The following is a 14,177-nucleotide window of genomic DNA, read 5'->3' as shown; positions in this document are numbered from 1 at the left end:
CATGCATAAATTCCACACACAGAGTAAATCAGCTCAGTTATAAGAAAATAAAGAGAATATTAATTTAGTCTGGATGTCTGTAACATGCTCTAAGAATTATTAGAGAAATGGTTTTCGAATCCAATGCCTTCTAATTTACAGATGTGAATCACACTTGTTACTCAGGCAGATTAAAGTTCAAAGTTCCTTACCACATACTCTGAATGTTACATTGAACTATTTTATCTTTCATAACATGATTTCCTTTTATATGTTCCTATCTCCTTTTTCATATATAGGTAAATTAATTAATCCCAGTTGTATAGGTGATGTATTAATGAGATAATACATCATTAACTGCACAAATCGGATACACATATGTAGTAGACACAGAAGTATATATTAAAGTGCACCACATGAGCAACTGCCCCTTAGTTCCTCATATTTCCGCATGCTGATAATGCAATCTAGGCATCTCATATTTACAGAGCCATCCAAAATTGCAGCAATAAATGATGTATTATGTATATATTATTATACTTAATAAAAATATTTTTATAAATCAATTTGCCTTTATGCATTACCCCAATTCAAGATGATACATTTTTCCCATTGGAAAATATTTTACCTCTGCACCTCAGTGCAGTTTATTACTTTTAACATTTTTACAATTCAGTCGTTGCCCACCTCCCAGTCTGCCCTCCCACCGTTCCTCATCTCATTCCTCCTCCTTCTGACTCCAAGAAGATGCCTCCCCCGCCAGGCCTCCCCACTCCCTGGGGCCTCAACTGTCTCAAGGGTTAGGTGAATCTTCTTCCACTGAGTCCAGACCAGGCAGTCCTCTGTTATATATGTGTCAGGGGCCTCTGACCAGCATGTGTATGCTGCCTGGTTGGTGGCTCGGTGTCTGAGAGATACATTTTATAGTTTCCTTTGAATTTAATAGTGTATTACTTCTTTATAAAGGAAACTTACATGCCAATTAATACAAGAAACCTAGGAGACACAAATTTTAGCTGCCAGTCCAAAAATCTGAGAAATGAAAGGATCACTTAAAGATAAAACTTTTAAAGCATTATTAAATATTTACATCTAAACCCAGCTTTAGTATTCAAAACCAATGTCTTCTCTTAGCTATTGTGTCCAAAGGAGTTTTCAAGTTTCCGTATGTACAATATGCATGAAGAAATTGCAGGAGACATGAAATGAAACTGAATCCAGCAAATACAGACTCAAAACCAAAAAAGTTTGTTAAATATTATGGAACCAGACTATATAGCCATCAACATACACTGTGAAGAATTCTATTCACCAGCTGCAAGTAAGCCCCTTCCAGAGAAATTATGCAGATTATGAATCTTAACAAACATTCCAGTATTTGAAGGGGGCAATACAATGCAACATTATTACCGGTATCTATAATAATTGACTTTGTAAAGCTTAAATTCTTTCAATATCGCTAAACTTAGACACCTATTTTCAGCGCAACTCCCAGGTGACCAGCAGCTCCTAATGGATGTCATGGTGGCTTCCCTTTTTCTGTCTCAATGCTGCAGACTGCAGATTTCCCCAGGTCTTGGATTTCTCCTCTCATTTTCAGGGCATTCCATCATGATTCCCGCAGGGTTAACTCTGGGCCAGGCTCTGTGTTAAGCCCTTTTCACACATCATCTCAAGCTATATTCTCATCTCTCGTGGGACACAGGTAAACATCAGGGGATGTGACAACGAGGATCAGTAACCTGCCTAACATCGATGCAGTCGCCACCTGGTAGAGTACAAGCTTACAAGCCAAACTCAACCTTAATCGACTCACTTCGTGGTCTTTCGCATCTTTCTTGACTTACCAAATGCAGTTCATTTAAGAAGCCCCAAATATAGAAGTAGATAAATTTACGTCAAACCTACGTGGTAGAAATAAGATGCAATGTTCACGGTGTGAAACTACTCCTGTACCCTGCACTTCCGGGGGGAAAAAATATCTCCAATGGAACTAAACTAAAGGTGGCTGCTCTTGACGGTGACTGCTCTCTATCCTTCATCCAAAATGTGTGCCCACTTAGCCCAGTTAGAAAGCCATGACTTCTCCAGTGTGGACTGAAAGACTGACTTAGGTCCAATGTGATGTCCTGTTTAATCAACAAACGTGCACAGGGTTTAGACACCTGACACTTGGCAGTTGCTACCGAACCCTAAAATCTTCTCATCAATGGGGAAACACCTGAAACCTCCCTGAAAGCAAAACTGAGAAGAAGAGCATCACGGACAGAGGCTCGGTCTCCCTGACTTCGGGGCAAACTAAAGGACAAGCACGTGAGAAAAGCCATTCCCGCAATGCGCCCTGTGCTAGCCTTTTGTGCTCTCTTTTCTTCCATTCTTCTTTCTTCACTTTTGAATCCTGACTTCACTTTACAGACCGCCTCACCTAGTTCTCTACTTCCACTGCTGTTTTCCAGAGATCCAAAAGGAAGAGCACATACAGCTCCACAGTTGGACCCTGTGGGAGAGACGGCCAGAGCAGCTCTAGCAGATCCTTTCCGCCCCTGACAGGTTTCCCACCTCCCACCCGCTTAGCCTCCTCTCTAAAGATAGCATGACTGTCCAAGTGAGAAGCTCCAAGTAGATTATAAATGTAGAGACATTTGCCAACAGCTACTGTAGTCGTTCGTAATCTTCCTAAAATAAACTTTAACAATACTGCATCATGCTATTTCTCAGTTATAATGAGGTAAATATGCAAAATAACGCAACAAAACTACGGTTTCTCACAGAACAGTAGTGAAGACCACAGAGAGGAAAGAGGAGAGCACGCGGAAGAGCGAAGCACCAGAACCCCACACCCGCCGCGTGCTCGCCCTGAGGACAATCTGAATTGGAATCTGTTGTTGAAATGGAAGTCACAAATGTGAATGTTCGAGCCCTGACGCAAACAGAAGTCAAAGATTAGAAATCACCGCTTTCAGGTAAGTACAGACGGAGAGCTCAATTACTTGAGCCTCTAAATGTGCGTGCAGAGCTCTCTAAGCAGCTTGTGCTTGAATGAGAATTCTGTTTCCGTCAATAGCCCTAAACGCAAAACTTCAGCTTTAAAATGTCAACACTTGGCCTCAGACTTTAAAAAATGACAACAACAACAACAAAAAAAACCTTTAGAAAATTTTCTGCGCCATCAAATTAATTCCTCTCAATTTAGAGCTATATTTTCATCTTCATGCCAATTTTATATTTAAGAGATCAGGTCATAAAATTATTCTCAAAGTTGAGAGTCGTTCTGTAAAGGCTATAGAGAATCTTTTTTTTCTTTGTATACATATTGATTTTATTGTAACAAAGCCACTTGTACTTCAACATTTAAAATGAGAATCTTTTCCCTTCCAGTGAAAACAAAAAAAAAAAAAATTAAACAAAACAAAACAAAAATTAAAGATAAAGTTACAGTGGAGAATGCCTACTCCAATAGAGCCCTACAGGGTCTGCTGATTCTCCCACTGAGTGGCAGGGCTCAAGTCATCCTTAGGAGAGAATTTTATTTTAAAAGTGTCACCTTAAATGCAAAGATGTCGGTTAAACATCACAATTAAACATGCCAAGGGAGAAGCTCAGTTGTCAAATACCCACTTAACTTCCCAGACACCTCAAGCCCACCCTTGCTGACCGTCTTTACCCCCCTTAACTCTTTTCTTTCATTAAACAAGAGAAAGTAGACAGATACATGTTAGTAAATGCTACCCTCTTCTTTTCACACGGAGACACAATGTAATCTCTGAACCCAATACACAGAGAAGGGAAAAAGCTAGAATTCTATGCACTGCCACTCAGCGGCCCAGCACCCTTCAGCCTCCAGCAGAGACAAGGGAACTGGAGGGCTTTTCCCTTATTCCACAGAGCAGGGTGGAAGTCTTGAGTCCACAGTTTATGAGACAAGAAAGGATAAAAGTGAATTTAGAACAGAGAAGTGGAGATTCTTTTCCTGCTGTGTTTTGCTCGAGATATTTTTCCCCAAATGAATTGAGAACCATGATGTTGAGAGAACTCAAAAAACAGGGAGTTTGACCACAAGAAGGGACGGTCAGGGAGAAAATGACTGCAACTTGCTCCTAGGGACTGGAGAAAATTTGAAAGAAAGAAAGGAAGAAAGGAAGAAAGGAAGAAAGGAAGAAAGGAAGAAAGGAAGAAAGGAAGAAAGGAAGAAAGGAAGAAAGGAAGAAAGAAGAAAGAAAGAAAGAAAGAAAGAAAGAAAGAAAGAAAGAAAGAAAGAAAGGAAGGAAGGAAGGAAGGAGGGAAGGAAGGAGGGAAGGAAGGAGGGAAGGAAGGGAGGGAAAGTTGGAATCCACCATCTTCTGTGCTAGTGGTCCTCGCCTTCATCTTCTTCTCCTTCATCAATATCTTCTGACCCTTCCTCATCTTCCTCTTCCTCTTCCTCCTCCTCCTCTTCCTCCTCATCCTCCTCCTCCTCCTCCCTACCCTTCACCACCCATATCAGGAACCAAATTGTCCTGCAAGGGATTTGACCAAATACCATCTTTGATGGCCTTTCCTAGCTCGCCTGCGCCTGTGTCAGAACGGTCAGCAAACCAGGTAAAGAAGCCTCTGGCTCTTCCTGCTGCCTCCCCCTGCTAGCCTTATTCTGTGTTTGACTTGGTCGTTTCATCAAATCCTTTTCAGATTTCCATTTGATTTCCTGTGGAATTTGAAGATAGGTTACCACTCTCATTCAGATGAAATTCTTTGAAGAGAACTTTATTTCCAAAACAAGGATTTCCATCAAAATAAAAAAAATCTATATATTCTGTAACCCAATTTAATGTCTTCAAATTCTGTCCCTTCAACTCCCATCAAATAATGCGGAGCCTCCTAGTCTATCTCCCCAAGCAGTACAGACACTTGTGGATGGTTGACAAGTGTTGTAAAAATTTGGGATTTTTAAGGATCAATTCTGACCTCTTCTGAAAAAATAAAAAAAAAAAAAATGGTTGACCGAGTTTGTTATATTTTTGTTCTAGTTTCAAAATTTCCTCACTGGCTTGTTCATTAGGTTCTGTCTGTTTCATTTCGTACTTCATCAATATGGTCAATTGCTTCTTGCTGTTCTTTTTTTCTCCCTTCAGCAGGCTGGGGGAGGCCGACTTGTCCTCCAGCTTCAGGGCAGCAGCCAGTCTGGGTTTCGTGGTCTGAGGGAGGATCACAGATGGCAGAGCAATGGCGCAAGGGGGTGGCCAGAAAGCAGAGGCCTGATGTTCACAGCAGGAAAAAACACGCAGGATAGAGATTTTTTTCAATTTTTTTTGGATAATTTTTAATTATATTTCAAATGTTATTCCCTTCCCCACTTTCCTGTCCATAAGCCCCCCATCCCATCTCCATTCCCTTCTTCTATGAGGGTGCTCCCCAACCCATGCACCCACCCCTTGCTGCCTCCCCGCCCTGACATTCCCCTACTCTGGGGGGTCCAGCCATGGCAGGACCAAGGGCTTCTCCTCCCATTGGTGCCCAACAATGCCATCCTCTGCTACATATGCAGCTGGAGCCATGGGTCTGACCATGAGTAGTCTTTAGGTAGTGGTTCAGTCCCTGTGAGCTCTGGTTGGTTGACATTGTTGTTCTTAATATGGGGTTGCGGGTCCCTTCAGTTCCTTCAATCCTTTCTCTAACTCCTCCAATGGGGACCCCATCCTCAGTTCAATGGTTTGCTGATAGCATTCGCCTCTGTATTTGTCATGCTCTAGATGAGGCTCTCCAGAGACAGCTATATCAGGCTCCTGTCAGCATGCACTTCTTGGCATCAGCAATATTGTCTAGTTTTAGTGACTGTATGCATATGGGCTGGATCCCCAGGTGAGGCAGCCTCTGGATGGCCATTCCTTCAGTCTCTGCTCCAAACTTTGGCACCATATCCCCTCCTATGAATATTTTTGTTCCCTCTTCTTTTTTTTTTTATTAACTTGAGTATTTCTTTTTTTTTTTTTATTAACTTGAGTATTTCTTATATACATTTCGAGTGTTATTCCCTTTCCCGGTTTCCGGGCAAACATCCCCCTCTCCCCTCCCCTTCCTTATGGGTGTTCCCCTCCCAACCCTCCCCCCATTACCGCCCTCCCCCCATAGACTAGTTCACTGGGGGTTCAGTCTTAGCAGGACCCAGGGCTTCCCCTTCCACTGGTGCTCTTACTAGGATATTCATTGCTACCTATGGGGTCAGAGTCCAGGGTCAGTCCATGTATAGTCTTTAGGTAGTGGCTTAGTCCCTGGAAGCTCTGGTTGCTTGACATTGTTGTACTTTTGGGGTCTCGAGCCCCTTCAAGCTCTTCCAGTTCTTTCTCTGATTCCTTCAATAGGGGACCTATTCTCAGTTCAGTGGTTTGCTGCTGGCATTCGCCTCTGTATTTGCTATATTCTGGCTGTGTCTCTCAGGAGAGATCTACATCCGGCTCCTGTCGGTCTGCACTTCTTTGCTTCATCCATCTTGTCTAATTGGGTGGCTGTATATGTATGGGCCACATGTGGGGCAGGCTCTGAATGGGTGTTCCTTCAGTCTCTGTTTTAATCTTTGCCTCTCCCTTCCCTGCCAAGGGTATTCTTTTTCCTCATTTAAAGAAGGAGTGAAGCATTCACATTTTGATCATCCGTCTTGAGTTTCGTTTGTTCTAGGGATCTAGGGTAATTCAAGCATTTGGGCTAATAGCCACTTATCAATGAGTGCATACCATGTATGTCTTTCTGTGATTGGGTTAGCTCACTCAGGATGATATTTTCCAGTTCCAACCATTTGCCTACGAATTTCATAAACTCGTTGTTTTTGATAGCTGAGTAATATTCCATTGTGTAGATGTACCACATTTTCTGTATCCATTCCTCTGTTGAAGGGCATCTGGGTTCTTTCCAGTTTCTGGCTATTATAAATAAGGCTGCGATGAACATAGTGGAGCACGTGTCTCTTTTATATGTTGAGGCATCTTTTGGGTATATGCCCGGGAGAGGTATAGCTGGATCCTCAGGCAGTTCAATGTCCAATTTTCTGAGGAACCTCCAGACTGATTTCCAGAATGGTTTTACCAGTCTGCAATCCCACCAACAATGGAGGAGTGTTCCTCTTTCTCCACATCCTCGCCAGCATCTGCTGTCACCTGAGTTTTTGATCTTAGCCATTCTCACTGGTGTGAGGTGAAATCTCAGGGTTGTTTTGATTTGCATTTCCCTTATGACTAAAGATGTTGAACATTTCTTTAGTTGTTTCTCAGCCATTCGGCATTCCTCAGCTGTGAATTCTTTGTTTAGCTCTGAACCCCATTTTTAAATAGGGTTATTTGTTTCCCTGCGGTCTAACTTCTTGAGTTCTTTGTATATTTTGGATATAAGGCCTCTATCTGTTGTAGGATTGGTAAAGATCTTTTCCCAATCTGTTGGTTGCCGTTTTGTCCTAACCACAGTGTCCTTTGCCTTACAGAAGCTTTGCAGTTTTATGAGATCCCATTTGTCGATTCTTGATCTTAGAGCATAAGCCATTGGTGTTTTGTTCAGGAAATTTTTTCCAGTGCCCATGTGTTCCAGATGCTTCTCTAGTTTTTCTTCTATTAGTTTGAGTGTGTCTGGTTTGATGTGGAGGTCCTTGATCCACTTGGACTTAAGCTTTGTACAGGGTGATAAGCATGGATCGATCTGCATTCTTCTACATGTTGCCCTCCAGTTGAACCAGCACCATTTGCTGAAAATGCTATCTTTTTTCCATTGGATGGTTTTGGCTCCTTTGTCAAAAATCAAGTGCCCATAGGTGTGTGGCTTCATTTCTGGGTCTTCAATTCTGTTTCATTGGTCTATCTGTCTGTCTCTGTAAAAATACCATGCAGTTTTTATCAATATTGCTCTGTAATACTGCTTGAGTTCAGGGGTAGTGATTCCCCCTGAAGTCCTTTTATTGTTGAGGATAGCTTTAGCTATCCTGGGTTTTTTGTTATTCCAGATGAATTTGCCAATTGTTCTGTCTAACTCTTTGAAGAATTGGATTGGTATTTTCATGGGGATTGCATTGAATCTGTAGATTGCTTTTGGAAAATGGCCATTTTTACTATATTAATCCTGCCAATCCATGAGCATGGGAGATCTTTCCATCTTCTGAGGTCTTCTTCAATTTCTTTCCTCAGTGTCTTGAAGTTCTTATTGTACAGATCTTTTACTTGCTTGGTTAAAGTCACACCGAGGTACTTTATATTATTTGGGTCTATTATGAAGGGTGTCGTTTCCCTAATTTCTTTCTCGGCTTGTTTCTCTTTCGTATAGAGGAAGGCAACTGATTTATTTGAGTTAATTTTATACCCAGCCACTTTGCTGAAGTTGTTTATCAGCTTTAGTAGTTCTCTGGTGGAACTTTTGGGATCACTTAAATATACTATCATGTCATCTGCAAATAGTGATATTTTGACCTCTTCTTTTCCGATCTGTATCCCCTTGATCTCCTCTTGTTGTCTGATTGCTCTGGCTAGAACTTCAAGAACTATATTGAATAAGTAGGGAGAGAGTGGGCAGCCTTGTCTAGTCCCTGATTTTAGTGGGATTGCTTCAAGTTTCTCTCCATTTAGTTTAATGTTAGCAACTGGTTTGCTGTATATGGCTTTTACTATGTTTAGGTATGGGCCTTGAATTCCTATTCTTTCCAGGACTTTTATCATGAAGGGGTGTTGAATTTTGTCAAATGCTTTCTCAGCATCTAATGAAATGATCATGTGGTTCTGTTCTTTCAGTTTGTTTATATAATGGATCACGTTGATGGTTTTCCGTATATTAAACCAACCCTGCATGCCTGGGATGAAGCCTACTTGATCATGGTGGATGATTGTTTTGATGTGCTCTTGAATTCGGTTTGCCAGAATTTTATTGAGTATTTTTGCGTCGATATTCATAAGGGAAATTGGTCTGAAGTTCTCTTTCTTTGTTGTGTCTTTGTGTGGTTTAGGTATAAGAGTAATTGTGGCTTCGTAGAAGGAATTCGGTAGGGCTCCATCTGTTTCAATTTTGTGGAATAGTTTGGATAATATTGGTATGAGGTCTTCTATGAAGGTTTGATAGAATTCTGCACTAAACCCGTCTGGACCTGGGCTCTTTTTGGTTGGGAGACCTTTAATGACTGCTTCTATTTCCTTAGGAGTTATGGGGTTGTTTAACTGGTTTATCTGTTCCTGATTTAACTTCGATACCTGGTATCTGTCTAGGAAATTGTCCATTTCCTGAAGATTTTCAAATTTTGTTGAATATAGGTTTTTATAGTAAGATCTGATGATTTTTTGAATTTCCTCTGAATCTGTAGTTATGTCTCCCTTTTCATTTCTGATTTTGTTAATTTGGACGCACTCTCTGTGTCCTCTCGTTAGTCTGGCTAAGGGTTTATCTATCTTGTTGATTTTCTCAAAGAACCAACTTTTGGTTCTGTTGATTCTTTCTATGGTCCTTTTTGTTTCTACTTGGTTGATTTCAGCTCTGAGTTTGATTATTTCCTGCCTTCTACTCCTCCTGGGTGTATTTGCTTCTTTTTGTTCTAGAGCTTTTAGGTGTGCTGTCAAGCTGCTGACATATGCTCTTTCCTGTTTCTTTCTGCAGGCACTCAGCGCTATGAGTTTTCCTCTTAGCACAGCTTTCATTGTGTCCCATAAGTTTGAGTATGTTGTATCTTCATTTTCATTAAATTCTAAAAAGTTTTTAATTTCTTTCTTTATTTCTTCCTTGACCAGGTTATCATTGAGTAGAGCATTGTTCAATTTCCACGTATATGTGGGCATTCTTCCCTTATTGTTATTGAAGACCAGTTTTAGGCCGTGGTGGTCCGATAGCACGCATGGGATTATTTCTATCTTTCTGTACCTGTTGAGGCCCGTTTTTTGACCAATTATATGGTCAATTTTGGAGAAAGTACCATGAGGAGCTGAGAAGAAGGTATATCCTTTTGCTTTAGGATAGAATGTTCTATAAATATCCGTTAAGTCCATTTGGCTCATGACTTCTCTTAGTCTGTCGACATCACTGTTTAATTTCTGTTTCCATGATCTGTCCATTGATGAGAGTGGGGTGTTGAAATCTCCCACTATTATTGTGTGAGGTGCAATGTGTGTTTTGAGCTTTAGTAAGGTTTCTTTTACGTATGTAGGTGCCCTTGTATTTGGGGCATAGATATTTAGGATTGAGAGTTCATCTTGGTGGATTTTTCCTTTGATGAATATGAAGTGTCCTTCCTTATCTTTTTTGATGACTTTTAGTTGGAAATTGATTTTATTTGATATTAGAATGGCTACTCCAGCTTGCTTCTTCTGACCATTTGCTTGGAAAGTTGTTTTCCAGCCTTTCACTCTGAGGTAGTGTCTGTCTTTGTCTCTGAGGTGCGTTTCCTGTAGGCAGCAGAATGCAGGGTCCTCGTTGCGTATCCAGTTTGTTAATCTATGTCTTTTTATTGGGGAGTTGAGGCCATTGATATTGAGAGATATTAAGGAATAGTGATTATTGCTTCCTGTTGTATTCATATTTGGATGTGAGGTTATGTTTGTGTGCTTTCATTCTCTTTGTTTTGTTGTCAAGACGATTAGTTTCTTGCTTCTTCTAGGGTATAGCTTGCCTCCTTATGTTGGGCTTTACCATTTATTATCCTTTGTAGTGCTGGATTTGTAGAAAGATATTGTGTAAATTTGGTTTTGTCATGGAATATCTTGGTTTCTCCATCAATGTTAATTGAGAGTTTTGCTGGATACAGTAACCTGGGCTGGCATTTGTGTTCTCTTAGGGTCTGTATGACATCAGTCCAGGATCTTCTGGCCTTCATAGTTTCTGGCGAGAAGTCTGGTGTGATTCTGATAGGTCTCCCTTTATATGTTACTTGACCTTTTTCCCTTACTGCTTTTAATATTCTTTCTTTATTTTGTGCGTTTGGTGTTTTGACAATTATGTGACGGGAGGTGTTTCTTTTCTGGTCCAATCTATTTGGAGTTCTGTAGGCTTCTTGTATGTCTATGGGTATCTCTTTTTTTAGGTTAGGGAAGTTTTCTTCTATGATTTTGTTGAAGATATTTACTGGTCCTTTGAGCTGGGAGTCTTCACTCTCTTCTATACCTATTATCCTTAGGTTTGATCTTCTCATTGAGTCCTGGATTTCCTGTATGTTTTGGACCAGTAGCTTTTTCCGCTTTACATTATCTTTGACAGTTGAGTCAATGATTTCTATGGAATCTTCTGCTCCTGAGATTCTCTCTTCCATCTCTTGTATTCTGTTGGTGAAGCTTGTATCTACAGCTACTTGTCTCTTCTTTTGGTTTTCTATATCCAGGGTTGTTTCCATGTGTTCTTTCTTGATTGCTTCTATTTCCATTTTTAATTCCTTCAACTGTTTGATTGTGTTTTCCTGGAATTCTTTCAGGGATTTTTGCGATTCCTCTCTGTAGGCTTCTACTTGTTTATTAATGTTTTCCTGTGTTTCCCTAAGTGTGTTCATGTCTTTCTTGAAGTCCTCCAGCATCATGATCAAATATGATTTTGAAACTAGATCTTGCTTTTCTGGTGTGTTTGGATATTCCATGTTTGTTTTGGTGGGAGAATTGGGCTCCGATGATGGCATGTAGTCTTGGTTTCTGTTGCTTGGGTTCCTGCGCTTGCCTCTCACCATCAGATTATCTCTAGTGTTACTTTGTTCTGCTATTTCTGACAGTGGCTAGACTGTCCTATAAGCCTGTGTGTCAGGAGTGCTGTAGACCTGTTTTCCTCCCTTTCAGTCAGTTATGGGGACAGAGTGTTCTGCTTTCGGGCGTGTAGTTTTTCCTCTCTACAGGTCTTTAGCTGTTCCTGTGGGCCTGTGTCTTGAGTTCACCAGGCAGCTTTCTTGCAGCAGAAAATTTGGTCTTACCTGTGGTCCCGAGGCTCAAGTTCGCTCGTGGGGTGCTGCCCAGGGGCTCTCTGCAGCGGCAGCAACCAGGAAGACCTGTGCCGCCCCTTCTGGGAGCTTCAGTGCACCAGGGTTCCAGATGGTCTTTGGCTTTTTCCTCTGGCGTCCGAGATGTGTGTGCAGGGAGCAGTCTCTTCTGGTTTCCCAGGTTTGTCTGCCTCTCTGAAGGTTTAGCTCTCCCTCCCACGGGATTTGGGTGCAGAGAACTGTTTATCCGGTCTGTTTCTTTCAAGTTCCTGCGGTGTCTCAGGCAGGTGTCCTGCCGCTCCTGGGCCCTCCCCCACGGGAGCCCAGAGGCCTTATACAGATTCCTCTTGGGTCAGGGATGTGGGCAGGGGTGGGCAGTGTTGGTGGTCTCTTCCGCTCTGCAGCCTCAGGAGTGCCCACCTGACCAGGCGGTTGGGTCTCTCTCTCACCGGGTCTGGGAGCAGAGAGCTGCTGCGGGCCGGGATCCGCGGATGTTTTGTTCCCTCTTCTAAGAAGGAGTGAAGCATCTGCATTTGGTCATCCTTCTTCTGAGCTTCATGTGGTCTATGAATTGTATCTTGGGTAATTCGAGCTTTTGGGCTAATATCCACTTAACATGTGTGGTTTGGAGGGGTGGTTTGATCATTTGTTTTGTGATTGGGTTACCTCACTCAGGACGATATTTTCTAATTCCATAGGGAATCATTTTTAATACCTTGTCTTAGAGTTAGGGTTTCCATTGCTGTGATAAAAATGCCATGACCAAAAGAAACTCAGGGAGGGTTTGTTTAGCCCTACAATTTTGAGTCTGTTATCCATGGAAGTCAGGGCAGAAACCAGAAGATGGAAACTGAAGTAAGCTCCATGGAAGAAGCGTGCTGCTTACTGGCTTTCTTTTCACGACTTTCTCAGCCTGGTTTGCTTTCTTACCCATCCAGGCCACCAGGAATGGCCCTGTCCCCAGTGAGCTGGACCCTTCCACATTAATTATTAACCAAGAAAATGCCCAACAAGCATGGCCACAGGTCAGTCTGGCAGAAGCATTTTATCAGTCGAAGTTCCCTCACCCTGACTCTCGCTTGTGAGAAATTGACAGGAGAACCCAGGTAATACCTCATGAGTTTCAGTTTCAGATATTTTGAGTTGATATAGAAAACTTCAAAGCCTGATATGATCTAAAGGTAACTTTCTCTTCAAGGGAAAGTTTAGTATTAATCATTTAATTCAATAGGGTTTGTTCAATATCCTATTAACATTTTTTCTCACTTGCTTATAACTGAACATTAATGTATTCTACTAAAATAAGGACGCATACTTTTAAACACTCAAAAGTCTGAAATTAAGAGCAAAACTATTTTAAAGAAACCTTAGAGTAAGATCTCTGCCTTAATTTACAAAACACAGACTATTTATTTCTCAACTGTCCTAGTTCGCTTTCTGGTGCTGTGATAAAGCACTGGACAAAATTGACTTGGGGAAGAAATGATTTATCTGGCTTATATTTTCCACTTCACAGTATGTTGTTGAGGGAAGTCTGAGCAGAAGCACAAACAGGATCCTAGAAACAGACACTGGAGCAGAACAACAGAGTGCTGCTTGCTTTCTCATTCTTCATAGCCTGCTCAGCTGCTTGCTTGTACAAGCCAGGAGCACCCACCTACCCTGGCACAGCATTGCACACAACAGACTGGGCCCCACCACATCCATCACTAACCCCCTACACATTTGCACGAAGACTAATCCAACGGAAGCAATTCCTGAGTTGAGGTCCCCTCTTCCTGGATTTCTCTGGTTTGTGTCAAACTGACAAACTAACAATCAACCTGAAGTGGACACTTAAGGGTTCTTTGAGAAGTCAGTTGTGTCAGATGGGCATGCGCTGGGGCAAACACATGAAAGAGTGTTTTCCTGAAGTGGACACAGGCGAAAGGATGTTTCACTAAGGCAGACTCGTGAAGGAAATGTTTTACTGAAGCAGACGCAGGTGAAAAGATGTTCTACCAAAGCAAGCACGTGAAAGGACTCGTGATAAAGAATTCTTGGCTAATGACAGGCACGTATCAGTCCACCTTACAGTATGTAGTTGAGCTCCATTTGTTAAGACCCCTAAGACAGAAATGCACCAAAAAAACTTCTTGCCACCTTTGAGGGCTCGAGTCAATTGGCAGAATGATGTCAGCTGAGACAGATTCTCATGGAGTTTTGCTAGGTCAGACTCACATGCTGAGGCAAGACTGGTGGGTGAGGCAAGACCTGTGGCGAACACGTGATGCTTGGAGAGGGTATAAAAAGGACTCAGCGGACTGTGGGAGGGGCTTGC

General features: G+C 41.8%; 1 long non-coding RNA gene and 1 pseudogene across 1 annotated transcript in view; both read right to left on the bottom strand.

Annotated features, from left to right (window-relative positions):
- Positions 1 to 14,177, bottom strand: part of LOC148003858 (uncharacterized) — a 167,546-nt gene that overhangs the window by 35,406 nt on the left and 117,963 nt on the right. The gene's annotated exons all lie outside the window — the stretch shown is intronic.
- Set-ps2 (Set nuclear proto-oncogene, pseudogene 2) lies at positions 4,325 to 13,141 on the bottom strand (annotated as a pseudogene).

Source organism: Rattus norvegicus, chromosome 9, assembly GCF_021556685.1.
Source record: "Rattus norvegicus strain SHRSP/BbbUtx chromosome 9, alternate assembly SHRSP_T2T, whole genome shotgun sequence".
Taxonomy (NCBI): domain Eukaryota; kingdom Metazoa; phylum Chordata; class Mammalia; order Rodentia; family Muridae; genus Rattus; species Rattus norvegicus.
Note: the sequence above shows the minus strand (reverse complement) of the source record. Positions and strands in the feature narration are given on the sequence as shown.